This window comes from Cynocephalus volans, chromosome 1 (genome assembly GCF_027409185.1).
Source record: "Cynocephalus volans isolate mCynVol1 chromosome 1, mCynVol1.pri, whole genome shotgun sequence".
Classification (NCBI taxonomy): Eukaryota; Metazoa; Chordata; class Mammalia; order Dermoptera; family Cynocephalidae; genus Cynocephalus; species Cynocephalus volans.
Window position 1 is genome coordinate 156,802,148 of NC_084460.1, and position 9,353 is coordinate 156,811,500.

The window sequence follows — 9,353 nt, forward strand, 5'->3', positions numbered from 1 at the left end:
TATCGGACTCAGCACTCAGCATGTCAAGATCATTTTCTTTATTGTCTCTGCCATGATGAGAACTGGAAATTATTTGTATTTCTACTTTATCCTCATTTCTTTTTTTTTTTTTTTTTGAGCATTCTGTTTTTATCTTGTCTTTATTCCTTTACTTAAATTCTTCATTTTACTCATTTAGAGGGGGAAAAAATGGTTATTTATAAGCTAGGTATAGAAAGACAAACACTACATGATCTCACGTATATGTGGAATCTAAAAAGGTAGAACTCACAGAAGCAGAGAGTAGAATGGTGCTTACCAGGGGCTGGGGCAGGGGGATGGGGAGATGTTAGACAAAGGGTACAAAGTCCCAGTTAGGAGAAATAAGTCCTGGAGATCTGTTGTACAGAATGTTGACGATAGTTAATGACAATGTATTATATGCTTAAAAATCATTTAGAGAGTAGATCTTAAATGTTCTTGCCACATTAAAAAAAATGATAATTTTGTGAGGTAATGAATATGTTAATTCATTTGATTTAATTATTTCATGGGGTGTAAACATATCAAAACATCACGTTGCACACTGTAAATATATATACAATTTTAAATTTTTGTCAATTAATTTTAATAAAGCTGAGGAAAAATAAAAATAAATAAAACAAAGGGAAAAACCATTTCTCTTCCCAATTATTGTTATTTTAAACCTTAGGTGCAAGCTTTAATTTGGTTTTCATCTTTCCGACACTTGAGTTTTTTACCTTTCTTTTTCATTTGGTCGAAACTTTTGCTTTTCTGACTGTTAATCTTTATACCTTGTTTTAACGTTGTTCATCTTACAAGGTAGGTGAAAACCTTTCAGTGGAAGGATCAAACTGTCACCACCTGTTCTTATCGTCACTAGCTGTGGACAGACACTGTGTCTCTTGATGCAGCACAAGTTGAAGAACACAGCATCAGCTATGACATATTCATGCCCCAAAGTTGGATTTCAGTCTATTGAATTTGAAGCCTTTGAAGCTAATTTTAAGATTACAAAATACACAGGGCATTTAGGAACCCATTAAACAACACTGTGAGAAATAAAACAGATAAATGGATAATGTAAAATACTCTGTAATAAAACTAACCCGGTTTTTCAACCAGTGAATGACAAAGAAAAAAGAGGAGGCTTCATATATTAAAAGATATGAAAGAGATATAGTAACCAAATATAATCATGTTTGGATTCAAATTTAAACCAACACACTGTAAAAAAAAAGACATTTTTGAGTTAATAAATGTGAATATGCACTAAGGAGAAGATTTTACAATGAAGTTAGTATTGACAGAAGGATGGGAGCATGCCAAAGGGTCGCAGGAAAAGCACGCTGGACCTGGAACAATTTGAGCAACAAAATAAATAATGTATTATTATATAAAGTATAAAATATTTGTGAGTCATACCAATAGAAATAAATGGCTGAGTAAATAAATAAATGGGGAGAAGAGACGCATCACCCTATAGAAGTATGCCAAATGAGTTTTTTAGATACTCCTCCTCAAGAAGGTAGCACTTTGCTCTCCCCAGCTCTGGCCCCCGCCCTTAAACATGGGCTGCACTTAGGGACTGGCCGCCCTTAAACATGGGCTGCACTTAGGGACTGGCTTTCAAAGAGCAGAGGAAGGCAAGAGGGAAAATAAATGTGCGGGTGGAAAAACCTAGAAAACACTGTCCTAGCCAGGTGACTGTGCTTGGCATCATCAATGGTAGGTCATATTGACAGCATGTGCTCTTGATGTGAGGTGCTGAGAGTTATGAGAATGGAAAGATACAATTCTAAAAGCCAATAACTCTAGTTTAACCATGAAAAAAGCATAAAAACAAATTGAGGGATTTTATCAGTCAGGGTTCTCCAGAACAACTAATCCAATTGGAGATTTTACAAGGAGGTGTGTGTGTGTGTGTGTGTGTGTGTGTGTGTGTGTGTACAGTAATCCCCCCTTATACAACTAATCCAATTGGAGATTTTACAAGGAGGTGTGTGTGTGTGTGTGTGTGTGTGTGTGTGTGTACAGTAATCCCCCCTTATCCTTGCAGGATGTGTTCCAAGACTCCCAGTGGATGCATGAAATGATGGATATTACCAAACCCAATTGCTATCAGTTGGAACGCGTTTCTGTTCATGTCTTTTACCCACAAATTTAATTCCTTTTCCATCTTAACTAAGCATTTGTTGTGAACTGTGGCTGTAACTTGCAGTGTGAGTTCGACAGAAAAACTAGTATGAATTTTTTTCCTTCTCCACAATTTCACAAATAAGAGATTCGTGTTTACTGTAGATTGTAACAACCTCAGCTGATGATTTTCTTTCTTTATTAAGTCGATAACTTTGAACTTTTCACTTAAATGAAGCACTTTACAGCTTCTCTTTGGCATATCTGAGGACATAAGTAAAGTAAGGGTTACTTGAACACTAGCACTGTGATACTGTGATAGTTGATCTGATCACTGAGATGGCTACTAAGTGACAAACAGACAGGGACAGGTGGGGAAAGTCCACAGTGTGGATCCGCTGGACAAAAGGAGGATTCATGTCTGTAAAGCTAGGGCTAGGTCTCACAGATCCCTCAAGCCCGTTGTACAGACCAGGTCACAAATCCTCCACATGTAGGTCTACGAGCTAGGTAATAGGAAAAGGTCCTGGGAACCATGGGTGAAGAATTAATAGGCTTTATTCAGAGCTAGTAGCAGCCTCCATAATGGCTTCCTGGAGCATCTCAAGAGGCACTGTGCATCAGAGCCGTTAGTCCTTTATACTTAAGTCCATAACCCCAAACACGTGGGTGCACATGCACAATCGTATTATTAAACAAGGAACACCTGGGTGCACGTGCATATTTACATCAGGTGCTCGGCAAGATTCTGAACATCTGAGGGGTCCTGACCTTTTTTCTATGTTTTCCCAACAATATCCCAGGCAGGACAGAGTAGGCTTGTGTGAGATTTCATCACACTACTCAGAGCTTCATACAATTGAAAGTTTATGAATTGTTATTTCTGGAATCTTCCGTGTAACATTTTCAGACCACATTTTTGCAGTTAACTGAAACTGCTGATAAGAGGGGACTACTATATATATATATATATATATAGTGGAGGCTAGAAGTTGGACGTGTTGTCCCCCATAAAACTCATGTGGAAATCTGACCCCCAATGTGGCAGTGTTGGAAGATGTCTGAGTCACGGGGGTGGATCCCTCATGAATGGATTAATGCTTTCCCTGGATGAGGGAATAATGAGTGAGTTCTCACTCTATTAGTTTCTGTGAGAGCTGGTTGTTTAAAAGACACTGGCACCTCCCCTCTCTCTCTTCCTCTTGCCATGTGATCTGCTTGTACCCGTTGGCTGCCTGCCATTTTCTGCCATGAGTAGAAACAGCCTGAGGCCCATGGCAGATGCAGCTGTCCCAGAATTGTAAGCCAAATAAACCTCTGTTCTTTCTAAATTACCCAGTCTCAGGTATTCTGTTACAGCAACACAAAATGAACTAATACAGAAAATTGGCACCAGAGAGTTGGGGTGTTGCTTATAACAGATACTTGAAAATGTGGAAATGGCTTTGGAACTGGGTGTTGAGGAGAGGTTGGAGGAGTTTGGAGGACTCAGAAGAAGACAAAAAACAAGAGCAAGTTTGGAATGTCTTAGAGACTGCTTACATGGTGGTGAGCAGAATGCTGCCAGAAATATGGACTGTAAAGGCCATTCTAAGGAGGTCTCAGAAATAAGAAGGAATTTATTGGAAACTGGGATAAGGATCACCCTTGCTGTGAACTGGCAAGGGACTTGGATGCATTCTGTCCATGTCCTAGGACTTTGTGGAAGTTGGAACTTAGGAGCTGTGAACCAGAGTATTTGGTGGAAGAAATTTCTAAGCAGCAAAGCATTAAGGAAGCTTCATGGCTGCATACAATAGCCTACACTAAGTTATGGCGGCAAAGGCATGACATAAAGACAGAATGTAAAAGGCAAGAAGCGTGTAAAGATTTGGAAAATTTGCAGCCTGGCCATGTGGTAGAGAAGCAGAGAGCATTTTCAGAAGAAAAATGCAACGGTACTAAGAAGATTAACATGAAAGAAAGAGATTATCAAGAGAAGGGGGGAAAGGCCCTGAACACATTGCAGAAGCCTCTGGGGCCAACCCTTCCATTTCAGGCCCAAAGGCCTCGGGAGACAGAATGTTCTTGAGGGACAGGCCCGAGGTAACCTCCACAGGCTCCCTGCCCAGGGCCACCTCAGGAAGCTGCTTCCAGCACCAGCACCACAGCTACTTTGGCTGCTCCAGCCATGGCTGAATTGGCCCCAGGTGTGGCTGGTCCTGCAGCTGTGGAAGATACAAACCAGATGCCTTGACAGTGTCATGTGGTGTTAGGTCTGTAGGCTCTTAGAATGCCAGAGCTGTGGAGGCTTGGGAGCCTACACCCTGATTTCAAAGGATGTATGAAAAAGCCTTGGGACCCAGGAAGAGATCTGTCAGAGGGGTGGATTCACCACAAAGAGCCTTCACTAGAGCAATGCTGAGTGAAAACATGGGGTCAGAGTTGCAGCATAGAAACCCCAACAGTACCTTGCCTATGGAGCCATGAGAGCAGAATCACCATGGAGAACCCAGATCTGTGGAGCTGCTAGAGTGGAACACCAGCCTGGGAGAGCTGAAGTGTGGCCTGTGACCAGGAAAGCCATAGGAGCAGAGCTGCCTGAGGATGTGGGGACCCGACCCCCACAACGGCATGCAGAAGACATAGGACATGGAGCCAAGTTACATGATTTGCCAGTTTTGAGTTTTAGTGCCTTTCCTGCTTGGTTTCTGACTTGTTTGGGACCTGTTACCCCTTTCCTTTAGCCTATCTCTCCCTTTTGGAATAGGAATATGAACATTATGCTTGTCCCACCATTGTATCTTGGCAGTAGATAGCTTGTTTTGATTTCACAGATGGGACTTTGAACTTTGGACTTTTGAATTGAAACAAGTTAAGACTTTGGGGATGAAGTGAATGTATTTGCATGTGAAAAGGACGTGATTTAGGGGAGGCCAGGGGTGGAATGTAGTGGATTGAATTATGTCCCCCTAAAACTCACTGAAGCTTGAATTGTGTCCTCCAAGTTTTATGTATTAGAAACTTAGTCCCTACTGTGACTGTTAAGAGGTTGGGAAATCCTGTTATGGTAATTGAAAGGCAGAGCCTTGAAGAGGTGATAGGATTGTAGGACCATGCTGTAGTGAATGGATTTAAAATGGTCAGGGGTGTGGTTCTGAGGACTTCAAAAGGAGAGTCTGTCTTTCTCTCTCTCTGCTCCCTCTGCTTCCACCATCTTGCTATGTGAGACCTCTGGGTCACTGTCACCACCAGATGGACTTTGGACTTCCCAGCCTCAGAAACTGTAGGCAATAAATTTCATTTTCTTTGTCAATTACCCAGTTCCAAGTACTTTGTTATAAGCAACGGAAATGGACTAACATAGCTAACAACTTCGAAATCAGTTTGCAGGTCAGCAAACTGAAAAATCAGGCAATAGTTGATGCTGCAGTCCTGAGCATCAGGACTCTTCTGTGGAAAACCTCAGTTTTTGCTCTTAAGATCCTGAGCAGACTGGATGAGGCCCCACCCACATTATCTAAGGTAATCTCCATTACTTAAAGTAAACTCATTGTAGATGCTAACTACCACATCTACAAAATACCTTCATAACTACACCTAGATTAGCATATGTTTAAATAACTAGGTACTAGAGCCTAGCCAAGTACACACATGAGAGTAACCATAGCAGGGATATTCTATAAAATACCACACCAGATGAGGAAATTCCAGATAAGAAAAGTCTGAGAAACTCTCACTGATAAGGCATGCCGACTAAGTGTAATGTGGTGTCCTAGATGGAATTCTGGAAGAAAAGGAATATTAGGGAAAAAATGAGTGAAATATGAAGAAGATTTAAAGTTTAGTTTATAGTTTTTTTAACTGTACAAAAGAAAAGCAGAGGCCTGGACAGACAGTTCTTTACAAGAGAAATATAGTGTTACAGCAAATTCCATCCAGTGTCCCAGGGAGACAAACCAGGACTGAAAGAGACTGGGCTTGGGATCATGACAGCCTGAAAGCAGTTTTCTGGAGCAACAGAAATAAAAAGGGCCAACTGTCCTTTCCCCATTTTCTTCCCTAACCAACAGACAAAGCAAAAGTCTAAAACAATGACTACATGGCAGTAAATGTCCTAAAACTTGGGTCTTTTGTTGGTCCGCATTGGATTACTTCCTCTAGCATATTATGCTTATTATTTGGGTAGTGACCTCCAGGTGAACAAATAAAGTATTCTGAAACAAAATTCATGATTTTTAGTAAATCTTCTTCCACGTCGAACTTACTAGGAATCCTAAGGGCAAAATAACTCATGTAGATATTTGAGCATATATTTTCCAACCACTTATCATGAAGCAACATTTCATGTTAAGAAATAAGATGTTTGGGCCGACCCTGTGGCTCACTCAGGTGAGTGCGGCGCTGGGAGCGCCGAGGCCACGGGTTCTGATCCTATGTAGGGATGGCTGGTGCTGGTGCGGGCAACACCAAGCCAAGGGTTACGATCCCCTTACTGGTCACAAATAAAAAAAAAAAAGAAAAGAAAAGAAATAAGATGTTTGTCGATGGTCTCCAAAAATCAGAAGCTATGACTACAGTTCTCAGGTAGGAGAAGCTAGTCTGAAATTACAGGTAAACCTAAAAGTCTTAATGACTGAATGAAACAAAAGTGCATTTTTTATTCATATATCACATTTCAGTGCAGAACAGGGGCCCCCCTCCATCTTGCAGTTATGGCCTGTATTAGTCCATTTTGTGTTGCTATAACAGAATACCTGAGACTCGGTAATTTTAAGGAAAAGAGGGTTATTTGGCTTACGATTCTGGGACAGCTGCATCTGGCATGGACCTCAGGCTGCTTCTACTCATGGCGGAAAGTGGCAGGCAGCTGTCAGGTACAAGCAGATCACATGGTGAGAGGAAGCAAGAGAGAAAGAAGAGGTGCCAGGGTCTTTTTAAGCAACAAGCTCTCGCGGGAACTAAGAGAGAGAGAACTCACTCATTAATCCCCCCTCCCCCAGAGAGAGCATTAATCCATTCATGAGGGATCCACCCCCATGACTCAATCAGTTTCCAACACTGCCACATTGGAGATCAAATTTCCACATGAGTTTTGGAGGGGACAACACATCCAAACTCCATCATGCCCTCTGGAATATAAGGCCTCCACAGTCACAGTGGAAGAAGAGAAAACTGAAGGTTGCAAAAAAAAGTCCAGGCCTAAAGTTTTTATTTGCTTCCCAGTATCTCTTTTGTCTTATCCTGTTAGCCAAAACTTACTCACATTGTCCTGACCTAACTTCAGGGAGGCTGGGTCTTTCTGTGTTCAACAAGGGGAAACAGTATAGTGAAAACAGAGCATAGCATCAGCTGGAGTTGTCAGCTAAGTATGGGCAGTCTTACATGCTTTATTCCCCTAACAGATTAATGTTGCAAACTAAATATTAAAGACCTTGAGGATTCCTATAATAAGGAAATCAATCTAACTTTGTTTAACTCAGTATTTTTCCGAACTTATTTAACATTAACTCAGGTCTTATCACAAGGAATATCAATAGCATCTTGGAAACAAACAAACAAACAAAAAACCTCACCATATTTGCTTAAACAGTTTGGATACACCAACTTGAAGATACATTGCTTTTTTTTTTTCCTATGCTTTCATGACCAACTGACTCCTCTTCCAAACTCGTGTGTGTGTGTGTGTGTGTGTGTGTGTGTGTGTGTGTGTGTGTGTGTGTGTGTGTGTGTGTGTTTAGTCACTTTTCTTCAAGGTCACCTTATCTAGGAGTCAACATTTCTGTTAAAATGGTGATCTCATGATTTAACTGACAATAGACAATCTTATTTCCCTAGGTTCAGAATTCTCCAGATAAATGTTTAATTAGATACCCAAGTACTGACCTTAAAGTTCTTCAAAAGAAGTTTCCCTGGTTTATGAGAAGTCTTAGAACCAGATTAATGGCCATCTTCTAGAAAAAGAGTAGGATATTATAGTACGCATTTTGCTTAATTACCTAATTGCTAGATTGATTTGTTTTTTCGTTAGCCTAATTTTTCCCTTGCTCTGATTACTGTTGTCTATGTATTTAAAAGTCATTTCTATATCACATATTGTAGTATATGTATATTTGTAAGTCTTTTAAATTATTTTTGGAGTAAGGCAGTAAATAGATGATGGATAGATAGATTGTAGACAGATTAGATAGATAGACAAAAGAATTTTTTAAACATGGCTTTGGTTGTTGTGACAGCATAGTTTGCAGCTATATGTTTCTGTATTTTGTGTCTGATTGCTGAGGAACCACTTAGAGGTAATGAGGAGTACAGGAGCTTCCCTTGATATTTCATTGGTCTGTAACCTGGATTTTCTAGATTCATGAAGATTTTTGCCCCATGTTGTGAAAGCAGGATGTTAAGTCTCATTACAATGTGTAAAACATTTTAAAGAATATAGAAAGAATAATAAACTTTCCATGTGTAGCAAAAGCAATAAAAACTCACGTGTGTTACCAAACTTCCAATCCTTTATACATTTATATCATTAAAAATATATTATATGTTAGAAATTTGAAGGTAATACAAAAGTTAAGGTAAACTCTCAAAATTGCACAAAACTGAAAATTAAACTTGAATATAAGAATATATATTTATTGACAGGCTTCATAGAAATGAAGTTAGTAATACTCAGCTTTAGTTTCATTCTTCGAAGGAGCTTTCTCAAATAAAAATTATTCTTGTTCTAGCACTTCTCATATTGTGGTTGACTAGCCAAATGTCAGTTTAAAATAGAAAATGTTGTTACTTGTTCATTATTATTCACTCACGTATTGAGACACTGTGCCAGGTGCTAGGAGTGTGAAGATAATAAGTGATAGAATTTCACAGTTACTTAGCTGACTGTACTCACAAAGGAGCAAGTACAGGGTACTTCAAAAAGTTCATGGAAAGATTCATATTATCTTTCAATTCTACTTTTGTATGAACTTTATGAAGTACACTCAGATTTGTTACTGCAGCAGAGTCAACAACTTACATATACAATGTCCGTTGTTCTTAATTACACAATAATAAACCATTATTTGGATCCCAAAAGACACGTGTCCAACCCTGTGACTAAGTTCTAATCAAAGGAGAAAGTTGGCTGGAACTCCCAGGATGAGTCATTAAAGGGAAAACAGAAAAATGGGCATTTACTGATAACAACCTCCTACCTTCCCCTTCAGCTGCGTAGAAGGTGGATAAACTGGCTGGAG